Source organism: Nicotiana tabacum, chromosome 18, assembly GCF_000715075.1.
Source record: "Nicotiana tabacum cultivar K326 chromosome 18, ASM71507v2, whole genome shotgun sequence".
Classification (NCBI taxonomy): domain Eukaryota; kingdom Viridiplantae; phylum Streptophyta; class Magnoliopsida; order Solanales; family Solanaceae; genus Nicotiana; species Nicotiana tabacum.
Window position 1 is genome coordinate 90,251,733 of NC_134097.1, and position 26,172 is coordinate 90,277,904.

Here is a 26,172-nt window from a genome sequence, read left to right on the forward strand (position 1 = left end):
CATTGGGCAAGGTGGAAGGCGAATAGGAGCAACTCGAGGAAGTGCCTTAAGCCCCACAACAAAACTACTGAGGTCGTGGTCAAAAAGACAATGTGCCTCCACCTCCCCCACCTCCATAACCACAACCACATGCGGCGCAACACCGAATTTCACCCAACGAAGGTTATGCGAGTGCAATAGACCCCCCTCGCATTAGGACGGAAAATATTAAAATAACCAATGTCATGCTCACTTTGATTGAGCAATGAGGTTTTTCACCGAGGTGCCAAATCAAAATGCTTATAAACATTTGAAAAATTTTGTGGATATGTGTTGGGGGAGCAAACAAATAAATGATTTTGAAGATGCTTTGAGGCTAAGGCTTTTTCCCTTCACTTTATGGGGTAAAGCTTTAGATTGTTTGGAATGCTTGCCTAACTATTCTATCCATACTTGGAATGAATTGGCGGCAAATTTTATTGCTAAGTTTTTCTCTCTCGGGCACATGGTTACTCTTAGGGATGAAATATTAGTGTTCAAGAAAGATCTCAATGGACCTTTACATGAAATTTGGGAGTGGTATCGGACAATGGCGAAGGAGTGCCTGAACAATGATATGACCGACAATATGATCCCACAAACTTTCTGACGTGGTATTAATACTACGAACCAATGTGTGGTCAATCAAATGGCCGGAGGCAAGTTTATGATACCTTATGTGGAGGCATGTGATATTCTAGATGAAATGGTAATCTCGAGCTAATGTCCCCCGAGGTAATCCCAACATGATTCATCTTCATAAAGAGTTGCAAGATTATGGGCAAGCTATTGCCGAATTGACAACAACCATGACTTAACTCGCTAAGGCCCAACTTAATCAAGTTCAAGCTCCTAATCAAGTTCATGTTATGGAAGGGGTAAATGTATTAGTCAACATGAAGAGGATCAAGGGTCTACAATTTCAATCTCGAGTGGAAGGCTATGCATAAGATGATGGTAGTTTTGATCAAGATGAGTCCTATTATGAGCAAGAAGAAGAGGCACAATTTGTGAACAAGTACCAAGGGCAACAGAGCAATTTACAAGGCTCCAGTCAACAATAATGGCATTCTCAAAATAACCGAGGCAATTGGGGTCCTAACAATTAAGGGAATTGGAACAACAACAGCAACCAAGGAAATTGGGGAGGCAACAATCAAGAAAGTTGGGGAAACAATAACAATCAAGGAAATTGAGGGTCGGGTTTTCAAAGGCCCTCAATGTACCAACAACCAAGCAACTCGCCTCCTTATCCTTCTCATGGTTTAACTTCTTCAAACGATAACATAGGATGTATTGAGAACATGTTCAAGCAAATAATAGAGAAGAATGACGATTTGGATGCCCAACTTACCTCACATGCCACATCAATCAGTAATCTTGAAATTTAAATGGTGAAAATCTCTCAAGCTCTTAATACTCGCCCTAAGGGTGCACTACCAAGTGACACAGTAGTAAACCCGAAGGGTGGTAACAAGATGGGGCATGCCATGGTGGTTATCACAAGAACTGAAAGAGGCGAGAATGTACCCAACTCAAATGAAAGTGACATGTGGATGATGACCAAATGATACAACAGGAGAAAATCCCAAAAAATGATGCTCAAGTAAGTGATGAGTTTCAGATTGACATTGCTGATAATGTGGAGGAGACCCAAGAGGAGATGAACCCATCTAGTGATTACATTATTGACATACCGGAGCCGGTAGTGCAAAAGACTAAAGCATCCTTGCCTAATCCTCCACCTCCTTATCCTCAAAGACTTGCCAAGAAAAATGATAAGAATCAATTGAAAAAGTTTTTTCAAATGATTAAAATTATCTCTATTAATGTGCTATTGTAGAAGCTTTGGAATAATGCCCGGTTATTCCATGTTTATAAAGGATCTTGTGACCAAGAAGAGGTCGATGGATTTTGAAACTATAAAAGTCACTCATCAAGTGAGTGTAATTATTGATTCCATGGCTAGTAAGTTGAAAGATCCCAGTGCTTTCACAATTTCTTGTACTATTGGGAGTGCCAATTTTGCTAAATATCTTTGTGATCTTGGGGTAAATATCAATTTGATGCCCTATAAGGTATTTAAAATTTTAGGAATTGGGAAGAAAAGACCCATATCTATGAGGTTGCAAATGGTTGACCATACCATGAAAAAGTCGTTAGGAGTGATTAAAGATGTTTTGGTCCGGGTTGATAAATTCATTCTTCTGGCAAACTTTGTTATTTTAGATTGTGAGGTTGATTATGAAGTGCCTATTATTCTTGGGAGACCTTTCCTTGCTACAGGTAAGGCTCTTTGTGATGTGAAAGTTGGAGAACTTACTTTCTGGGTTGGTGATAAAAAGGTGGTATTCTATGTGTGCTATGCGGTAACCAAATAGCAATGAGGTGTGCTCTTTAGTGGACTTTGTTAATGATGTTATTGTTGATGATACAAGTGATACAATCAATGTTTATGATATGTTGGAAGTCAGTTTGCTCAACTTTGATGATTATGAGATGGATGATTTTATGGAATGTGTGAACTCTTGCAAAGAGTGAGGTCGTACAACAATGCACCCTGAAAATTATCATTGGATCCTGAGAATAAGAAGACTCCTATTATAAAGCCTTCTAGTGAAGGGCCATCTACTTTGGAGTTTCCACAATACCTTCAGTATGAATTTCTTGGCTCTTGTTCCACTTACCGGTTATTCTTTCCTCTTGTTTGGCTAATGTACAGGTTGATTTCACATTGGCGGTGTTGCAAAAGAGGAAGATGGCTATTGGGTGGACTTTGGAGGATATTCGAGGTATAAGCCCCGCATTTTTCATGCATAAGATCAAGTTGGAGGATGGTGCTAAACCGTTCATTGAACATCAAAGAAGACTCAATGAAGCCATGCAAGAAGTGATCAAGAAGGAGTTACCAATTGGTTGGATGCCGGATTTGTCTACCCCATTTTCGATAGTTCATGGACCTCTCCAATTCAATGTGTTCCAAAGAATGGGGACATGATGGTTGTTACCAATGAGAGAAAGGAGTTGATTCCTAAAAGAACGGTCACCGGTTTGAGAGTTTTTATGGATTATCATAAGCTCAACAAAGTCACAAGAAAGGATCACTTTTCACTTTCTTTTATTGATCAAATGCTTGATAGATTGGCCAGTTGTACTTTCTATTGTTTCCTTGATGGTTATTCGGGCTACAACCAAATTCTCATTGCTCCAGAAGATCAAGAAAAATCACATTTACATGTCCTTATGATACTTTTGTTTTAAAGCGGATGCCTATTGGTTTGTGCAATGCACCGATGACTTTTTAACGGTGTATGATGGCTATTTTCACGGATTTTGTGGAAGACTACCTTGAGGTATTCATGGATGACTTATCGGTGGTTGGGTATTCTTTTGATGATTGTCTTGCAAATTTGGACAAAGTGTTGGCTAAATATGAAGAAACTAATTTGGTACTCAATTGGGAGAATGTCATTTCATGGTTGAGGAAGGTATTGCCCTTGGCCATAAGATCTCAAATAATGGTATTGAATTTGACAAGGCGAAGATTGAGGTTATTTCTAAGCATCCACCCATCACTTCGGTGAAGGGTGTGCAGAGTTTCTTAGGCCATGCAAGTTTGTACTGGTGCTTCATCAAAGCTTTCTCTAAGATAGTGAACCCATTGTGTAAGCTCCTTGATAAGGGTGCTAAGTTTCATTTCAATGATGATTATATGAGAGCTTTTGAAAAATTGAAGCTTAAATTTACAACTACTCCTATCATTACCTCTCCAAATTGGAGTTTGTCGTTTGAGCTCATGTGTGATGCAAGTGATATAGCGTTTGGGGCTGTTTTGGAGCAATGTGTCAACAAAGTTTTTCATCCGGTTTACTATGCTATTAAGACCACTAATAGTGCACAAGACAACTATACCATGTTATTGAATTTGCAATTGAGAAGTTCCGCCCATACTTGATGGGTGCCAAAATTATTTTCCACAAGAATCATGCGGAGCTTCGCTATCTTATGAGAAAAAAAGGAATCTAAATCTCGATTGATGAGATGGGTGCTCTTGTTTCAAGAATTTGATATTGACATTAAAGACATGAAGGGTAGTGGAAACCAAGTGGCGTACCACTTGCGTTGTTTGGAGGAGGAGGAGAGGCCACATGACGGCCTTGGAATCTATGACTCCTTCCCCGATGTGCAACTATTGGCACTATTAATGGAAGAGGTACCGTGGTTTATGCGGATTTGGCAAATTTTCTAGTGAGTGGTATCATTCCGGATGAGTTCTCTTCAAACCAACGAAAGAAGTTCAAAAGCGATTGTCAAGGCTACTATTGGGATGAGCCATACCTTTTCTGGATTTACACGGATGGGGTAATTAGGATGTGTGTTCCGTAAGAAGAGCAAAGTGATATTCTTGGAGCTTGTCATTCTTCACCATATGGTGGTCATCATGGTGGATCAAGAACAACGGCTAAAATTCTAAGTTGTGGTTTCTACTGGCCTACTCTCTACAAAGATGCAAATGACTTGGTGAAAAGATGCGATAAATGTCAACGGGCCGGTGGAAATTTTTTTTAAAAAAATGAGATGCATTTCACAACCATCTTGGAGATTGATATTTTTGATATTTAGGGCATTTACTTTATGGGCTCTTTTGTGAGTTCTTGTGAAATGCTTACATTTTGGTCACGTTGGATTATGTGTCCAAATGGGTTGAGGTCGTTGCCTTATCCAACAATTAGGCTAGAAGTGTAGTGGCTTTCTTGAAGAAGAATGTTTTTAAAATATTTGGTACTCCACGTGCAATCATAAGCGATGGGGTCACACTTTTGCAACAATACTTTTAACACTTTACTTAGCAAGTATGGTATTACTCACAAGGTCACGACTCACTATCACCCACAAGCTAGTTGTCAAGTGGAAGTCTATATTCAGGAGAAAAAAAGTATCTTGTCTAAAACGGTGAATGCAAATCGGATAAATTAGTCCAAGAAGCTTGATGATGCATTATGGGCATATCAGCCAGCTTACAAAACACCTATTGGAATGTCCTCATATAGGTTAGTGTTCGAGAAAGCTTGTCATCTTCCAGTGGAACTAGAGCATAAGGCATGTGGGCCTTAAATAAATTAAATCTTTATTGGGATATAATCGCTTACTTGCGGGTTATACATTTGAATGAATTGGATGAGTTCTGGTACCACGCTTATGAGAGTTCGTCCTTGTACAAAGAAAAGATGAATATCTTCATGACAAGTACATTTTGAACAAAGAGTTCAAAGCCGTTGATCTAGTGTTGTTGTTTAACTCAAGGTTGAGGATGTTTTCTGGGAAGCTTAAGTCCAAGTGGAATGGTCCATTTGAAAGTATTGGTATGACACCCTTCGGTGCATTGGATTTGTAGAACAAGAACAATATAATATTTTGAGACAATGGTCACCGGATGAAGCACTACTTAGAAAAAGTTGGAGAGAGCCACGTGGTGGCGGTTATTTACTTCACTTGAGGATGCTATGATATTGCAGCGTGTCGCGACGTTAAATAAAGCACTTCTTGGGAGGTAACCCAACTTATTTTTCCTTTTTCTCTTTTTAGTTAGATGTTATTTGTTGTTTTTAACTTGACTTGAAAAATGCTGCAAGGATGATTGTTTGATGAAAATAGAAGACAGAGATGGGTTGTCAAAATAAAAATACAATGCGGACCGCACTTTTTCTTTGTGCGGCGACAGAAAAAGCTTGCAATAGCAGAAGCCCTTGTGCAGCTGTAGATTTCATCTGCAGACCGCACTTGCATAAGCAAACTTAGATGTCAAATGATAGGTCCTTTTAACTTTTCACCTGATAATGTGGGGGAAAAAGTGAAACTTTTGGAGAATTATGCGGCAACACTTTTAATTGTGTAGACTGCGCATTAGATTTGGAATATTGAAGGCCAGGTAGAAGAGTGTGACCCACACTTGAACTTGTGTGGCCGCACTCACCTTTTTAACCCTCCAACTTCTCTGAGTATAAATAGAACTTAGGGTCTCATTTTACACTTTTCCCGCTTTGAAATTTTACTGCAGCTCTGAGAAGTTCACCTGAGGAGTTTGCACTTTCAAACACACACCACTATTTGTACCCACTAGGATATTTGCACATTTACACCATCTGGTATGATTCATTCCATGTTTATTTTATTTTATTTTAATTTTTGAATTTATTTTTTATTTTTAACTTCTTTTTAGGTCATCTTTATTATAGTCCTTCAATGTATCCACGTGGGGTGGTTTTGTACTAGGTAATTGATAAAGAATACTAAAATGGGTTGGGTTAACTGATTTCTATGTGTATACCATGTTGCCAAGTAGTTTTGAACAAGTTTTTGCATAACCTAGGTAAATATAAGACCTGCCTGTTGTGTTCGTGAATGTGCGGACTGCACTTGGAATTGTGCGGTCTGCAGTCTGCTAGTTAAGGCAAATTTGGTTGGATGGTGTTTCTGTGGCCACACTTTAATTCTATGGAGCACAGAATTTCTAGAGAGATCGCAGAAATGGCCTGTACTGTCTATCGGAGGCTTGACCTCTGAGCTTCTAAAGTGCGGGCTGCACTTACAATTGTGCGGGTCACAGATGAATTTTATGGCTGCAAACAACCTTTGCACTGTCATTCAATGAAGAAGTATTAGAGCCCCTTGCATATCTGTGTAGAAGTGCGGCCGCACTTGGAATTGTGCGGTCCACACTTTCACTCTGTGGGCCGCATTTCAAATTGTGCGGGGCGCATTTCCCCTTTCTTTCTGCATGTTGGTCCAATTGTAACGTCACTACTTCTATGTTGTTCTCACTCACTTATATGAGTCTTAACTATGCTGAATCATGAATTTCAACTGGCAATTCTCTTTGTGCTTATACAGACAATGAGTCGAGGTAAATCTACCAAAGGAAGAGGAGCATCTTCAAGGGGTCGAGCTAGCTGTGCCTTGCCCCCCAAGTGTGCAGAAAACTATATCTAAGAAAGCAACAACAGGCTGAGAGAGAGGTAGAGACCTATCAGAGTCTTGGTCATATGCCCTGTCTAGGGAAGCCTCCGAGGGAAACTCTGTATCAATTCTGGAGGCGCACACTGAAAAGCAATCCAGGCCACAGTGGCAACTTGAGTCTCTAGATTTGCCTTCTACATCTCACAACACCTCCCATGGTTCGGAGAGTTCCAGTCAGGAGTCCAATGCAGCTAATGCAGGCTCTAATTCTGATGATGCCCCAAATGATGGAAGAGGGGGTATAAGTGCTCAAGAAGATTTGTCTAGGTCAAAGAATAAGGAGGTTTGGAAAGATAGATTTATGAGTTGTCGGGCTTTCTTTGATTTCCGGATATGGGGGATTGTTCGGTCCTTGACTCACGAGAGGCAATTCTTACTAAAAGATCTGGACAAGTACAATCTTACTGTTCTGGAGCATTTTACAAAATGGAAAAAGTGGATACTATTTACTGAAAAGCTAGTGGATGTAAAGGAGCACCTTGTCTGAGATTTTTATGCCAAGATGGCGCATATTCTTAAAGGGACAAAGGTCACCAAAGTGCGCAAATTGAAGGTGAAATTTGATCAGCATACTCTAAATAAGTAGTTGGGGTTTGACGACGTAGAGCCGAAAAAGTACTAAGAGAAGTTGGCTCTGAAAGAAGAGGCTAGGTCGTGCCTTACGGAGATTCTAGTACCGGGAGCCACTCTTCCTTGGATTATTGCTGGGGTGCCTATCCTTCGAAGCACTTTGAGTTTCGAGTCCAAAGGGTGGCAAACCTTTGTATGCAATAGGCTTGACTCGTGCCTGAATGAGAACAACCTTCCCATTCCTCGAGCTATTCTGGTGGCTTCTATAATGGTCGGGTATCCGATCAATATAAGTGCCCTGATATCGCCCAACATCTCCCTCATGGCACAACATGCCAACACCTTATAACCTTATCCCAACATTATCACTGAGTATCTCACATATTTAAAGGTGGAGCCCATGCCATTTGACACCAAGGTCAAGCTGACGGGGCCATTTGAGTAGTACAAGCTGCAGGATCCGAGGAACCCCAAGAAGAGTGCTCAGCCTTCTACTACTACTGGCCAATCTGATGAATCGGTAGTGGTAGTTTCTGCTGTGTTTGATATTCCATCCATATCATCTGAGCCTTGTACTAGTGCAGCAGCTGCTATGCCCGAGGCACTATAATCAACTCATCCTAAAGCTCCTCCTACAACTCCTATTATATTCCTTACTCTAGCTTCGAGGCTGGTGCCCATGCCTACAGGCCCACTATCTGCTTTATGAGTCTCCGAGACATTGGCGAGTTTTAACAACTAGATATAGGCAACTACTTCAAAGCTGTCTGAGATCTCCAATGTTGTTGCTGGGCAGACATCCACACAGGCACCCCAGGATTCCTCTGATATTGATAAGAAACTAAGCAAAATCTTGGACAACTAGAAGGTGATTATTGATGCATTGGTACAACATGGTACTGTGATCGAGAGGTTGACCAAGCATGTGAAGAAGATGATGAAGTCATAGGCTAGTACGAAGTCAGTTGATGAGTTTCGAGCTGAGGTGATCCAGCTAGCTACAGCTACAACTAGCTATGTCTTTGTTAGTAGTGTTGATAATACGCCTTTGGTTTTCTTAATGCCATGGTTCTTTTCAAAGGTGGTCTTTTGTATGAACCGGGTGACTCTTTCCGAGGATGGATGATGTGACAACTTTCTTAGGGGAATGAATATGTTTTATGTTTAGGTAATAATAATAGTAAGTAGTAATGAATAAAATCCCTAATTAAGTCGTTCTATAAAAGGAGTTATTCATGCTTTATTTGGCACCAACACTCTTAACTGCATGCTTATGGTTTTAAACAAGGTTTTTGAAAGAAAATAGCTCTATTAAGTGACTTTGAGGTTCTTGAGTTGACTTTGATAATCACTACGTGGTTGATTGGACTATAATGATCTTTAACTTGACTGTGATCGTTGTAGGCTTTAGACACTATCCTTTTTTAAGTCTAGTTACATGAGAGATGAGGTGATTTTTATTGCTAGTCCAAGTACTTGAGTGGATAGTCTAGAATTTGCCCTGAATCTGTTTCAAGACGAAATTCTAGGTTTGCTTGGTTTGGATTCCTTGGTCCATTTGAGCTTTATAATGCCACACTATGTTTGTTATCCCTAGTCAACCCCATTGAACCTTTAGCCTTTCTTTGTTGGTAACTATGCTACAAACATTTACCCATTTTATTTATAATCTTCTCTTGGTACTCGGGCCTTCCTTAACACTCTTATGTAATAAGTGGCTTAAGACATAAGTTTAGGGGAAAGTTGAGGAATCTAAAAAAGGTACCAAGGCATCAAAAAGAGAGAAAAGAAATTATCTCTATGAAAAGAGAAGACAAAAAAAAGAAAGAACAAAAATAAAATGCCAAAAAGAAAATAAAAAGGGAGAATGATGAAATCAAAATGAGGAAACTATCTCTAGTATGAGCATCAAGAGAGAAAAAAGAATTAAATGAATAATAAAGAGTGATGTCAAGTCTCTCTAGCCCCCAAGAAAAAGAAATTCCTCTAAGGGTTTGGTAAATGTGGGCCAAGAAATGAAAAGCGGAGTGCTTAAAGAAGGGTGTAACCACTTACCCCATATGATATCCTACCCCAATCCAAAAGCCTTCATTACAACCTGAAAGAAGTCATACTTGATTTTGAACCGAGTGATCTTATATTAATAGAGGTTTATATGAGGGGAAAGCCTATGGTACTTGAAGCTTTACTTGTGACATTCCTTTGTAAACCGAATGAGCTTACATTAATAGAGATCTATATGAGAGGAAAGTCTATAGTACTTGAAGCCTTCATTACAACCTGAAAGAAGTAATACTTGATTTTGAACCGAGTGAGCTTATATTAATAGAGATCCTACATGAGGGGAAAGCCTATGGTACTTGAAGCTTTACTTGTGACATTCCTTTCTGAGAGAAGATAGAATCCTTTATTTCTCTAGAAATTGAGTGTTAATTCTTGAAGTGAGCATGGAAAATGAAAGGTAGAGGAGGAAGAGTTTGGAGTCCACCATGATTTACATGATAGAACAAGAGTCCTTGATGAGTGAAGTCTTCTTAAAGCTCAAATGTCACAATAAATTATATACACGTAACACATGTTTTGTCACCTTGTCGAAAATGCATGAGTATTGTGAGTAATTATTGGTCCCAATTGAGTATGAATGACTTACAATAGACTTTTTGAAATGAACTTTCACTAGGAGGAGGTGGGAGCTAATTTATTTGCTTGAGGACAAGAAAAGACTTAAGTTTGGGGAAGTTGATAAGTGTAAGTTTAACCACTTATTAGTACCTTCTTCTTTTATTTTAGTCCGAAAGTAGTGATTTTTTGTTTCCAAATCCAATGAAATTGTGTGAATTGTAGGCATGTTGGAATATGTGATGACCCAAAAGGTCATCACTTGTGTTGCACGTGAATTCAATATTTCGAGGCCTAAAAACCTCCCTTTTACCCCACCTTGATTTACGTGTGTGGTCCAGACCTATATTCGGAAAGTCTTCTATGTGAAAATATGAGAAATAGAAATTTTAGAGTTACAAATTTGATTATGGTTGACTTTGGTCAACATTTTTAGAAAACGGACCCAGACCCGTGTCCCGACGATCCCGGGAGGCCCACAGAAAAATATGGGACTTGGGCGTAAGCCCAGAAATGAATTTCAAGGTCCCAAACCTTAGAAATCAATTTTTTAAAGAAATTGTTTTACTGAATTATCTAAGAAATAAAGAAAAGAATTAATGTTTGAAATCATTGTTATTGGGCCCGTATTTTGGTTCTGGAGCCCGGTACAAACTTGTTATAGTATTTGAAAGATAACTGTGAAATTTGGTGAAAAATGGAGTTTATTTGACGTGAGTTGGACTTCCGGTTGAAGAGTTATGAACTTTGAGAGTTCTTGATGAAAATGTTGAGTTTTGAGGTTTAATTCATGAGTTTATATGTTATTTTGATGATGTGATCGCACGAGTAGGTCTATATGATGCTTTTGATGAGTTAGTATGCACACTTAGTTTGGAGTTCCAAGGGCTCGGATGAGTTTCGGGTAGGTTCCGAGATGTCTTAGGCTTAAAAACATAATTGTTGCAGGTTCAAAGAAGTGGAAGGCCTCTGAACAGAGCAGTGCGGTCCGCACAAAGAGGAATGCTACCGCGGAGGAGCTTGTGTGGCCGCACTAGATTTTGTGCGGACCGTGGTGAGATCTTTGCGGCCGCACTAGATTCTGTGCGGTCTGCGGTGAAGAACATTTCACTAGTCCGATTTCGGAAGCCTATATCTTTTGATCTACAAGGAATTTTGAGATGATTCAAAAACAAAAGTTGTAGCTGTCTCCAACTGCAGTCCACATAGGGGTTGTGCGGCCGCAGTTGATTTTGTGCGGTCCGCACAGGGCATCTGAAAGTAGTATATTAAGATGGAATTTTCAGTTATTTTTCATTTTTCAAAACCCCAAAAACATAAGAGGCGATTTTTTAAATATCCTTTCTTCTCCAAAACATTGGTAAGTGGTTTCTAACTCATTTTCTTCAATCCTTAACATCTTTTCACATGATTTCAACTCAAAATCAATGATTTTCATGGGGGAAATTGGGTGTTTTTGGTAGAACCTAGGCTTTTCAAAAAATTAGGGATTTAGACCTTGATTTGAGGTCTGATTTCAAAATAAATCATATATTTGGGTTTGTAGGGGAATGGGTAATATGGTTTTGGTTCTAACCTTGAGTTTTGACCATGTGGGCCCAGGGGCATTTTTTGAATTTTTGGGTAAAACTTTAGAAAATTCATTCTCATGCATTAGGGTTGAATCATCTAGCATTTATTGATGTAATAAGTAACGTGTGACTAGATACGAGCGAATTGGTGGTGGAATCAAGGGGTAAAGCTATAGTTGAATCGTGAATTGTGTTCATGGCATCGAGGTAAGTGTTTGGTCTAACCTTAGCTTGAAGGATTAGGAGTTGTGTCTTATTTGCTACATGTTAATTGTGGAGTACAACGTATAGGCATGGTGACGAGTATCTATACGTTGGTGTCAAGCATGACCGTGAGTCGTGTATTATAATTGTTATGACTCCGTAGTGGTTTATTGCACTTCATATGTTATTATCACCATTGTTCCCTTGCCGGGATATTTGTTTGATATTAATGATCCCTTGTCGAGATGTTTGTTTTGATAGTATTGTTCCATTGTCGGGATGTTGTTGAAATATCACTGTTCCCTTGCCGGAAAGTTATTATATTACTCTTGTTCCCTTGCCGGGATTCCTTGTGATTATTATTGGCTTGTAACTAGGAGCAGGTGGTACGCCTACCACAAAATATACTGAAATGGGAGTGGGTGGTACACCGCAACAAAGATATAATGAAATGGGAGCGGGTGGTACGCCTACCACAAAATATAATAAAATGGGAGCGGGTGGTACGCCTACCACAAGATATAATGAAATGGGAGCGGGTGGTACACCTACCATAAGATATAATAAAATGGGAGCGGGTGGTACGCCTACTACAAGATATAATGAAATGGGAGCGGGTGGTACGCCTACCACAAGATATAATGAAATGGGGGTGGGTGGTACGCCTACCACGAGATAAATGAAATGGGAGCGGTTGGCACACCTGCCACGAGATACAGGAAATGCGATCGGGTTGCACGCCTACAACAAGATGTGAAAATAAAGTGAAATCTGCCTTTGTTTTCCTTATTCGTGTTAGTGGTTGGATTTTGATTCCTTTATAGTTCTCTTGATATTCTGTTTTACCTATTTTCCCCAAAGCATGTTTCCACTTCCCATCTTTATTTGTTTATTCTACTTTACTTTCCGTTGTATATTATATAACTACACAGGTTTATTTGGCAGTCTGGTCCTAGCCCCATCACTACTTCGCCGAGTTTAGGCTAGACACTTACCAACACATGAGGTCAGTTGTGCTGATACTACACTCTGCACTATGTTCAGATCTCGGAGCAGCTTTCGGACCGTAGTGTGGAGGCTACCTTCAGTCCATGCGGAGATCCAAGGTAGATCTGGAGGCGTCCGCATGCCCTGGCGTCTCCTCTATTCCTATTTCCTGTTTCATTTTCCTTTTATTCAGAAACAATGCATTGTCATTTTCTTCAGACTTTGTATGTAGTAATCTCTTAGACAGTCTGTGACACTGTGAAACAAGGTTTTGGGTGGTTAAGGCTTAAGTATTTGTAACAGATGCATTTTTCATAAATCTTATTATTGTCTTCCGCTTAAATTTGAATCTTCGTTGTTACCATGTTATTGTCTTATATTTGTTAAAAAGAAATAATTGGTTAATGAAGTAATTATTAAAGGTTTGTCATGCCTAACTCACATTAGTAGGTGCCATCATGACTCCCGAGGGTGGAAAATTCGGGTCGTGACGAGTTAGTATTAGAGATCTAGGTTACATGGGTGTCACAGTTCACAGAAAAGCTTAGTAGAGTCTGAGGGATCGATACAGAGACGTTTGTATTTATCCCCCAGAGGCTACAGAGTTAGGAAGAACTTCACATTTATTCTTTCCTATCGTGCGATTTGGTTCCTTAATGTTAATTGAATTTCTACTCTGTTCTTTCACAGATGGCGAGAACACGCGCTTCCTCATCCACTGACCTGCAGCTCGAGCCCCCAACAGCAGCTTCCACGAGGGGCATAGGGCGAGGCCGAGGTAGGGGCAAAGCTCAGCCCCGAGCAGCAGCACCAGCGGCAGAGACTTAGGTTGATTTTGATGATGAGGTTCTGGCCTCAGCAGTTCCGGTTGGCCCAGCTCAGGTCCCAGAGGGGTTTATTGCTACCCCAGTTCTTCAGGATGCTCTGGTCCGACTAGTGGGCCTTATGGAGAGTGTCACCCGAGCAGGTTTGCTTCCTGTAGCACCAGCCGTCTCTCAGACCGGAAGAGGATCCTAGACTCCTGCTACTCGTACTCCGGAGTAGGTAGCTCCCCAAATTCAGACTCCAGCGATTCAGCCAATTGGAGCAGTTCAACCGGGTGTGGTAGCTTAGACTGGTGATGGAGCAGCTATGTCTGTCGATGCTTTGTTGAGGCTAGATAGGTTCACCAAGCTCTTCACTACTACTTTCAGCAGTGCATCTACTAAGGATCCCCAGGATTATCTAGACAGCTATCACGAGGTTCTCAGGAACATGGGGATAGTTGAGACCAATGGGGTTGATTTCGCTACTTTTTGCTTGTCTGGATCCGCCAAGACTTGGTGGAGGGATTTCTGTTTGGCTAGACCAGCTGGATTGCCAGCTTTGACTTGGGAGCAGTTTACTCAGCTATTTCTGGAGAAGTTTCTCCCCATTACCCAGAGAGAGGCCTATCGGAGGCAGTTTGAGTGTCTCCAGTAGGGTTCTATGACTGTTACCCAGTATGAGACCAGATTTATTGACCTAGCTCATCATAATCTTGTCATACTTTCCACCGAGAGAGAGAGGGTGAGGAGGTTCATTGATGGACTTATTCAGCTGATTCGTTTTTAGATGGCTAGGGAGACTAGGAGTGAGATATCTTTCTAGGAGGTGGCCAATATGGCCCGGAGAGTTAAGATAGTTCTGTCATAGGGAGGTGGTCATGGGTCGGACAAGAGGCCTCGTCATTCAGGTAGATTCGGTAGTACCTCATCTGGAGGTAAGGATTTACATGGTAGGGGACATCCTCCCAGGCCTTTCGAGTCAGCACTTCAGGTTTCTCACGATGCTTCAGGTGGCCATGGTTCTCAGATGCAGAATTCTGATCAGTAGCCCTACAGTGCACCACCAACTCCTATCGGTGCACCATCGCTTCAGAGTTTCTAGGGTCTTTAGTCCCAGCAGCCAAGGGCTTGTTTTACTTGTGGTGACACGAGGCACATTGCTAGGTATTACCCTCAAGCTTCGAGCAATTCTCCGCATCAGGGTTCCCGTGCTATGGTTCAAGCACCAGGTGTTCCACAGGCCACCCAGCCAACTAGAGGTAGGGGTAGAGGTGCTAGAGGTAGAGCTCAGACGGCTAGAGGTGGAGGCCAACCAGCAACAGGCCGTCCTAGAGATGTAGTTCAGGGCGGTGGGGTCCAACCCCGATGTTATGCTCTTCCAGCTAGGCCCGAGGCTGAGGCTTCCGATGCAGTTATTACAGGTACGGTTCTGGTTTGTGATAGAGATACTTCAGTGTTATTTGATCCAGGGTCTACGTACTCATATGTGTACTCTTAGTTTGCACCGTATCTGGTCATGCCAAGTGATTCTTTGAGTGATCTTGTTTATGTGTCTACGCCAGTGGGTGATTCTATTGTGGTAGATCAAGTCCATCGTTTATGTATAGTTGTGATTGGAGGTCTTGAGACTCGTGTAGATTTGCTTCTTTTGGACATGGTCGATTTTGATGTCATCTTAGGGATGGACTGGTTATCACCTTACCACACTATCTTGGACTGTCATGCCAAGACTGCGACCTTATCCTTACTGGGTTTACCTTGTTTAGAGTGGAGAGGGACTCCTAGTCATTTTACACGTAGTGTTATCTCTTATGTGAAGGCTAGGCGTATGGTCGAGAAGGGGTGTTTGGCCTATTTGGCATATGTTCGTGATTCTAGTGCTGAGGTTCCTTCTATTGATTCTATGCCCATTGTTCATGGGTTTCTTGAGGAATTCCCTTTAGACCTACCGGGTATGCCACCCGACAGGGATATTGACTTTTGCATTGATTTGGCTCTTGGCACTCAGCCCATTTCTATCCCGCCATATCGTATGGCCCCTCCTGAGTTGAAAGAGTTGAATGAGCAGTTGCAAGACTTGCTTGAGAAGGATTTCATTAGGCCTAGTGTTTCGCCTTGGGGTGCACCGATGTTGTTTATTAAGAAGAAGGACGGATCGATGAGAATGTGTATTGATTACTGGCAGTTGAATAAGGTTACAATCAAGAATAAGTATCCATTGCTGAGGATTGATGATTTGTTTGATCAACTTCAGGGTGCCAAGGTATTTTGAAGATTGACTTGAGATCTGGCTACCATTAGTTGAGAATTAGGGCATCTAATGTCCTTAAGATAGCTTTCTACACTCGGTACAGGCATTATGAGTTCTTGGTTATGTCATTCGAGTTGACAAATGCCCCAGCAGCTTTCATGGATTTGATGAACCGAGTGTTCAGGACTTATTTGGATTCGTTCGTGATAGTCTTCATTTATGATATTTTGATATATTTCCGCAGCCGGGAGGAGCATGAGCAGCATCTTAAAGTGGATCTTCAGACCTTAAGGGATAGTCAGTTATATGCTAAGTTCTCGAAGTGTGAGTTCTGGTTGAGTTCAGTTGCATTCCTGGGTCATGTTATATCAGCGGAAGGTATTCAGGTTGATCCGAAGAAGATTGAGGCAGTCAAGAACTGGCCTAGACCAGCATCAGCTATAGAGATTCAGAGTTTCTTGGGATTGGCAGGCTACTATCGCCAGTTTGTGGAGGGGTTTTCATCTATCGTATCCCCGATGACCAGGTTGACCCAGAAGGGTGCCCCGTTCAGGTGGTCGGATGAGTGTGAGGCGAGCTTTTAGAAGCTCAAGACAGCTCTGACTACGACACCGGTATTGGTTTTGCCCACAGGTTCAGGGCCTTATACAGTTTATTGTGATGCATCTCGTATTGGACTTGGTGCAGTGTTGATGCAGGATGGCAAGGTCATTGCCTATGCTTCGCGGCAGTTGAAGATTCATGAGAAGAACTATCCGGTTCATGATTTGGAGTTGACAGCCATTTTTCACGCGTTGAAGATTTGAAGGCATTATCTGTATGGCGTGGCATGTGAGGTGTTCATGGATCACAAGAGTCTTCAGTATTTGTTCAAGCAAAAGGAGTTGAATTTGAGGCAGAGGAGGTGGTTGGAGTTGTTGAAAGATTATGATATCACCATCTTATATCATCTGGGAAAGGCCAATGTGGTGGCCGATGCTTTGAGTAGGAAGTCAGCCAGTATGGGCAGTCTTGCTTATATTCCGGTCGGTGAGAGACCGCTTGCTTTGGATGTTCAGGCTTTGGCCAATCAATTCATGAGGTTGAATGTTTTTTAGCCCAGTCGTGTGTTAGCTTGCACGGTTGCTCGTTCTTCTTTATTGGAGTGTATCCGTGATCGATAGTATGATGATTCCTATTTGTGTATCCTTAGAGACACGGTGCAGCACGGAGGTGCCAAGCAGGTTACCTTAGGTGATGATAGAGTTTTGAGATTGCAGGGTCGAGTTTGTGTGCCTAATGTGGATGGGCTCCAAGAGTTGATTTTAGAGGAGGACCATAGTTCCAGGTACTGTATTCATCCGGGCGCGGCTAAGATGTATCAGGATTTGCGGCAGTATTATTGGTGGAGAAAAATGAAGAAGGACATCGTTGTATATGTGGCTCGGTGTTTGAATTGTTAGCAGGTCAAGTATGAGCATCAGAGGCCTGGTGGTTTTTGTTCCAGAAGATTAAGACGCCTGAGTGGAAGTGGGAGCGGATCACTATGGACTTCGTTGTTGGACTCCCACGGATTTAGAGGAAGTTCGGTGCAGTGTGGGTTATTGTTGATAGGCTGACCAAGTCAGCGCATTTCATTCCTATGGCAGTCTCCTATTCTTCCGAGAGGTTAGCTGAGATCTATATCCGGGAGATTGTTCGTCTTCATGGTGTGCCCGTGTCTATTATTTCGGATCTAGGTACGCAGTTTACCTCCCATTTCTAGAGAGCAGTTCAGCGAGAGTTGGGCACGCGGGTTGAGTTAAGCACAACGTTTCATCCTCAGATGGACGGGCAGTCCGAGCGGACCATTCAGATTTTGGAGGATATGCTCCAAGCTTGTTTCATTGACTTTGGAGGCTCGTAGGATCAGTTTTTGCCTTTAGCAGAGTTTACCTACAACAATAGCTACCCGTCAAGTATCCAGATGGCTCCTTATGAGGCTTTATATGGTAGGCGGTATCGGTCTCCGGTTGGATGGTTTGAGCCAGGAGAGGCTCGGTTGTTGGATACAGATCTGGTTCAGGATGCCTTGGATAAGGTCAGGATTATTCAAGATAGGCTTCGTACAGCTCAGTCCAGGCAAAAGAGCTATACCAACCGCAAGGTTCGAGATTTGGCATTCATTGTCGGTGAGCGGGTATTGCTTCAAGTGTCGCCTATGAAGGGAGTGATGAGATTTTGGCAGGTATTGCATTGCCGCCGAGCTTATCACCCGTGCATCCAGTGTTTCATATGTCCATGCTTTGGAAGTATCACGGTGATCCCTTCCACATGTTAGATTTCAACACTGTCCAGTTGGACAAGGACTTGTCTTATGAGGAGGAGCCGGTAGCTATTCTAGACCGGCAGGTTCGTCAATTGAGATTGAAGAGTTTTCCTTCTGTTCATGTTCAGTTGAGAAGTCAGCCTCCTGAGGCATCGACTTGGGAGTCCGAGTCTGATATGCTAAGCCGTTATCCCCATCTTTTTCCCGACACAGGTACTTCCTTCTTATGTCCATTCGAGGACGAATGGTTGTTTTAGAGGTGGAGAATGTGATGACCCAAAGGGTCATCACTTGTGTTGCAAGTGAATTCAGTGTCCCAAGGCCTAAAAACCTCCTTTTTACCCCACCTTGATTTACGTGCGTGGTCCGGACCTATATTCGGAAAGCCTTCTATGTGAAAATATGAGAAATAGAAATTTTAGAGTTAAAATTTTGATTATGGTTGACTTTGGTCAATATTTTTAGCAAACAGACCCGGATCCGTGTTTCGACAATCCCGGGAGGTCCGCAGTAAAATATGGGACTTGGGTGTATGCCCGGAAATGAATTTCGAGGTCCCAAGCCATAGAAATCAATTTTTGAAAGAAATTATTTTACTGAATTATCTAAGAAATAAAGAAAAGAATTAATGTTTGAAACCATTGTTATCGGGACCGTATTTTGGTTCCGGAGCCCGGTACAAACTTGTTATAGTATTTGAAAGATAACTTTGAAATTTGGTGAAAACGGAGTTTATTTGACATGAGTTGGACTTCCGGTTGAAGAGTTATGAACTTTGAGAGTTCTTGATGAAAATGTTGAGTTTTGAGGTTTAATTCGTGATTTTACATGTTATTTTGATGATGTGATCACACGAGTAGGTCTATATGGTATTTTTGAGTTAGTATGCACACTTGGTTTGGAGTTCCGAGGGCTCGTGTGAGTTCCGGGTAGGTTCAGGGATGTCTTAGGCTTAAAAACATAGTTGTTGCTGGTTCTGAGAAGTGGAAGGCCTCTGAACAGACCAGTGCGGTCCGTACAAAGAGGAATGCTGTCGCGGAGGGGTTTGTGTGGCAACACTGGATTTTGTGCGGACCGCGGTGAGGGCTTTGCGGCCGCAGTAGATTCTGTAAGGTCCGCGGTGAAGAACATTTCACTGGTCCGAGTTCGAAAGCCTATATCTTTTGATCTACTAGGAATTTTGAGATGACTCAAAAACGAAAGTTGTAGCCCTTCGTGTCTAGTTTCCAGAAATTTAAAGAAATAACAACTTGGACATTTTTAGAGAAAGTTATGGCCAAAAGAGTAAACCATATCACTTCAGTCCACATGGGGGCTGTGCGGCCGCATCTGATTTTGTGCGGTCCGCATAGGGCATCTAAAAGTAGTATATTAAGATGGGATTTTCAGTTATTTTTCATTTTTTAAAACCCCAAAAATATAAAAGGCGATTTTTCAAATAAACCTTCTTCTCCAAAACATTGGTAAGTGGTTTCTAACTCGTTTTCTTTAATCCTTAACATCTTTTCACATGATTTCAACTCAAAATCAATGATTTTCATGGGGGAAATTGGGTGTTTTTGGTAGAACCTAGGTTTTTCAAAAAATTAGGGATTTGGACCTCGATTTGAGGTCCGATTTCAAAATAAATCATATATTTGGGTTTGTGGGGGAATGGGTAATCGGGTTTTGGTTCGAACCTCGGGTTTTGACCATGTGGGCCTGGGGTCAATTTTTGAATTTTTGGGTAAAACTTTAAAAAATTTATTTTCATGCATTGTGGTTGATTCATTTAGCATTTATTGACATAATTAAGTAACTTGTGACTAGATACGAGCAAATTGGTGGTGGAATCAAGGGGTAAAGCTATAGTTGAATCGTGAATTGTGTTCATGGTATCGAGATAAGTGTTTGATCTAACCTTAGCTTGAGGGATTAAGAGTTATGTCTTATTTGTTACATGTTAATTGTGGAGTACGACGTATAGGCATGGTGACGAGTATCTATACGTTGGTGTCAAGCATGCCCGTGAGACGTGTATTATAATTGTTATGACTCCGTAGTGGTTTATTGCGCTTCATATGTTATTATCACCATTGTTCCCTTGTTGGAATGTTTGTTTGATATTAATGATCCCTTGCCGGGATGTTTGTTTTGATAGTATTGTTCCCTTGCCGGAAAGTTGTTATATTACTCTTGTTCCCTTGTGCCGGGAAGTTGTTATATTGCTCTTGTTCCCTTGCCGCGATTCCTTGTGACTATTGTTGGCTTGTAAATGGGAGCGGGTGGTACGCCTACCACAAGATATAATGAAATGGAAGCGGGTGGTATGCCTACCACAAGATATAATGAAATGGGAGCGGGTGGTACACCTACCACAAGATATAATGAAATTGGGAGCGGGTGGTACGCCTACCACAAGATATAATGAAATGGTAGCGGGTGGTACGCCTACCACAAGATAAATAAAATGGGAGCGGGTGATACGCCTACCACGAGATAAATGAAATGGGAGCGGGTGGCACACCTGCTACGAGATAAATGAAATGGGAGCAGGTGGCACGCTTGCCACGAGATACAGAAAATGGGATCGGATTGCACGCCTGCAACAAGATGTGAAAAGAAAGTGAAATCTGCCTTTGTTTTCCTTATTCTTCTTAGTGGTTGGATTTTGATTCCTTTATAGTTCTCTTGATATTTTTTTTTACCTGTTTTTCCCGAAGCATGTTTTCCCTTCCTATCTTTATTTGTTTATTGTGCTTTACTTTCCGCTGTATATTATATAACTGCACAGGTTTATTTGGTAGTTTGGTCCTAGCCTCGTCACTACTTCGTCGAGGTTAGGCAAGACATTTACCAGCACATGGGGTCGGTTGTGTTGATACTACACTCTGTACTATGTGCAGATCTCGGAGCAGCTTTCGGACCGTAGAGTGGAGGCTACCTTCACTCCACGCGGAGATCTAAGGTAGACCTGTAGGCGTCCGCAGGCCCTGGCATCTCCTCTATTCCTATTTCCTGTTTCATTTTCCTTTTATTCAGAAATAGTATATTGTCATTTTCTTCAAACTTTGTATATAGTAATCTCTTAGACAGTCCGTGACACTGTGACACCAGGTTTTGGGTGGTTAAGGCTTAATTATTTGTAATAGATGTATTTTTCATAAATCTTATTGTTGTCTTCTGCTTAAATTTGAATTTTCGTTGTTACCACGTTATTGTCTTATATTTGTTAAAAAGAAATAATTAATTAATGAAGTAATTAAATTAAAGGTTTGGCTTGCCTAGCTCACATTAGTAGGAGCCATCACGACACCCGAGGGTGAAAAATACGGGTCGTGACAGAAGATTGGAGCTTAACAAAGAAATCTAACTCAACAAGGAGTATTCCAGCTCAACAAGGCAAAAAGGAGAAGTGCAAGCAAAAGTGCGGTCCGCAGAAGTAATTCTGCGGCCATAGATGATTATGCGGTCCGTAGAAATAGAACTGTGGCTGTAGCAGAAGCCCTGAAGCCTTAGAGAAGTTTTATAAAAGTGCGGTCCGCACATTAATTTGTGCGGCCGCAAAAGCTAGTCGCACTGAAAAAGTTTGAAAAGTTCAAAGAAGGTGCAAAAGAACAAGTATGTAGCCTCTTGAAAATGTGGTCTGCAATCAAAATATGCAGCTGCAGAAGTTGAAGCGCAGCTGCAAATGGAATTATGGAGACGCAGATTTACTCCTCATTCAACAGTAGAAGAAAAAGTGCGGTTCGCACATGTAATTGTGCGACCGCAGAACCTTCCGAAGGATATTTTTGTCAACAAATTTTTGAGCACTATAAATAGACGTGAAACACTTTTTAGGGCAAATTTTGTGTTCTTAGTAGCTGTAGCAGTTATCATTTACTCTTTTGGAAAAGTAGTGATCAAAATTAACGAAGACCCATTAATTTTATCTTTTAATTGTAGTTTATGGCTTTAATTACTTATTTCTACTTTGTTTTGTATGTTTTCTAGTATGAGCATCAAGATTTTATCTAGGGTTGTAACCCAATCCTAGAGTGTAAATCTTCTGGGTTATTAATTCTAACACTTATTTTTGATTGTGTGTTTGTTATTTAACCTTGTTTATGCATTATATCTAGAATTAATGGTTGCAAACAATGATTCATGCTTATTTGACTTAGTTCTTACTTGAGAAAGAGGAACTTAGTCTAGGAAAACATGGCTAACAAGAAATAGAGCTAGTTAAGGTTTTGGCTAGTTTGATTAAAGGATTTGAAATGGAGATATGGAAAACCTGACTTGGACTCATATTAATTGCTTGGATTTCTACCCAATTGGACTTGAGAAAGTCAATTTGAGCATAACTACTCTATAACCTAGAGGTATTGAGTACGTACTTGAGAATTGAGAGATAATACACCCCGATCCGCAAAACAAGCATTAACTTAGTATCCCCATTAGGTTTGCATCTAGGTGAAGGTTACACCCGTAGACTTTTCCTCAATTATTTGAAAATACCAAAAATAATTTACTCTTTCTCTAGTTGATTTTACTTAGTTTAATTTCTTAGTGTTAAAATTTGATATCAATCATCTTCTGTGTGGAAGTATAATTTAGTTATTTCACGTTCTCTCTTCAAGTATTTACGTCAACACCCGTTGTAAACTCCCTGAGGAATTCAACCCTGACTCTAGTTGGGTATTATAATTGCAACTACCATTTTCACTCACTATTGAGTGCGAATTGAATGTGAAACAATAATCAGCCTCCAATGTCCCTAAACATCGAGCCAACGGACCCTAGAAAGACTTTCGGTACAATTGTCTATCAACGAGATAATATCGGGCAACTTTTGTTCGTAATGCCCGGGAGACTTTAGAATCTTCAGGCAGTTTTTCGTATCTTAAATATTCTATAAACTCGTTTCTTCAATCCCAAATAAGGTTGGTTGAGTTAACTTTGCAGTAGCCATCCACAACTAGGACTGAATGCAACAGTTGAACAACCGGAATCAACTCCTTTTATTTGTGTGGACAAACCTAAATTGGCCAATGCGCATGTCTCCACGTCTTCATCTCTTGGAATATGAATCACTGACCACTCCCTGACCTAAGAAAGTAAAACTTGAACTTTATTCATGTATTGTTGCATGTTCTCTTCTTTGGCATCAAAAATTCCATATATCCGATTTGCCACCAGCTCGGAGTCGTATATTACTTCAATCATCTCTAAGCCTAGCTCTCGGACGAATTCAAGTCCTACAATCATAGCCTCATACTCGGATTCACTGTTAACCAATGGAATAATTCTAATGGCTTATCTCAGGGTTTCTCCCGAAGGAGTGATTAGTATTATCCCAAGACTAGAACGTTTTACGTTGGAGGCTCCACCCGTTAACAAGGTCCAATACCGGAGACAATTTTCGATATCAAAACTGCTTTTTTAGCAGCTAAAGGCATCATTCCCGGACATAGAGATCGCAATGGGGTGGTGCAAGTGCGGGACAGTGCGGGTTTAGATACATGACGGTGTGGGTTTAGATCATACGGGTGTGGTGCATGGTGGTGCGGGTTAAAATTAAAAAAGTTTAACCTTGTGGAGGTGCGGGTTAGGATTAAAAAAATTTCAAAAATTAAAACTTTCAAGCTATTGCTAATTTTCTTCGGCCTTCGCTCTTCGTCTCTCGACTCTTTATCTATGTAATTTTTCTGAAAAGTTGCAATAAGGTTTTAGTAAACAACTTTTAGCTTAAAATTTCTGATTGTTCTCTTAATTATCTAGAAAAATTAGCTTTTTGCTTGCCTGCACTGTTTCTCGTCTCCTTTGAATATAAATACATACTTTATTATGATCGATTTCAACCGCAACAAATTAATAAAAAATTTCTCAAAGCAATTGTATAGCCCTTTGTTTGCTTGCTGATTGTATTTTTCCATAAAACCAAGTTCATATCTCTTGTCAGTGTCTGGTAAACTAAGATCATGGTCTCTTCATTTAATTATCTGTAAGTCCTAATCATGGCTTCACTCACAAATACCATAATTCTTCAATAAAATATACTTAATTAAATTATGATAACATTTCGAATATTTTCAACATGTGTTTTATAAAATGGTAAAAAATACTTAAATTAATTTAATACTACGTAACAGAAAAATAAAAAGAAATTTCATGACACTCATATTTTACTATAAAATTCATTCAAAAAAATAAAAAGAATTTAAGCAGGGTGGGTAAGGCTGGTTCATGCACGCGGGGGGGGGGGGGGGGGGGGTTGAATATTTCGGACATATACTATGGAGTGTGGGGCGGGACGGGTTGAAGTCTTCGCGGGTTTACGCGGGGTTGTTCCGCACCATTTGCCATCCCTACACGGACTAAAATCAGCCACAAATTCATCCAAAATTTGTGACTTAATTGCAGTCCGAGATTTATATTTAATATCAAATTCACTAATTTCAACTACTTATTTAGACAATTGACCTGATAATTCGGTTTTATGAAGGACGTTCTTCAAGAGAAAAGTCATCACAACGACTATTGGATAACATTGAAAGTAGGATCTAAGCTTTCGAAAGGCGACTACGAGAGCTAGAACCAACTTTTCCAGGTGCGGATAACGTATTTCCGTACCCGATAGTACTTTAATAATATAATATATAGGGAATTTACGTATCTTCTTCCTCCCGGACTAGGATTGCACTTACCACAACCTCCGATACTGCTAAATAAATTAACAATTGTTCCCCCTCCTTCAGTTTAGACATTAACGGAGGAATGGACAAATAACTCTTCAAGTCTTTCATCTCTTGCTGGCATTCTGGAATTCACGAGAAGTCATTCTTCTTCTTCAATAGTGAAAAGAAAAGGTGATATTTTTCCGATAACCTCGATATGAATCTGCTAAGGGCTGCCAACCTGCCGGTTAACTTTTGCACCTCCTTTACACTTTTTAGTTGGTCAGGGATATCTTCTGTAGCCTTAACCTTATCATGATTTACTCCAATTCCTCTTTGAGAAACCAAGAAGCCAAGAAGTTTTTCGGACCCAACTCCAAAAGTGCATTTCTCTGAATTGAGCTTCATATTGTACTTTCTCAAGATGTCGAATGTTTCTTGAAGCTGGGTCAAATGATTCCCTGCACTAAGAGACTTAACCAACATCTTGTCAATATAAAATTCCATAGTTTTACCTATTTAACCCTCAAACATCTTATTAACAAACCTCTAATAAGTGACTCCGGCATTTTTAAGCCCAAAAGGAATCACGTTGTATCAATATATGTCAAAATTTGTGATAACTGAGGTTTTTTCTTGATCCTACGGGTGCATCCTAATTTTATTATACCGAAGTATGCATGAAGAAACTCATTAAATCATGCCCAACCATAACATCGATCATTTGGTCGATGTTTGGAAATTGAAAAGAATCCTTAAGGCAAGCCTTATTTAGATCTTTATAGTATATACATTCTAAATTTATTTATTGTACAACCTCTACGTTAGCTAACATATCAGGATAACTTACTTCATGAATTGAACATATATTTAGCAACCTGGTTACCTCTTTTTTTACAAACCTATTTCTGAACTCGGCTATCGCCCGCTTCTTCTACTTTACCAGGGGAAATTAGAGTCCAAACTTAACTTGTGGACAACCACTTCTAGTGGAATACTTGTCATATCTCAATGACACCACTCAAAACAATCAATGTTAGTTTAGAAATTCAATAATTCTAAGCCTGAGTTCACGGCTCAACCCAGTTCCCAAGTAAACCTTCCTTTCCGGAACTTCTGTGAGCAAAGTTTTTTGTTCAAGCTCTTCTGCGATTGACTTTGTTGCATCCGCTTCTTCTGGTACCTGAAAAGATCTGGGCAC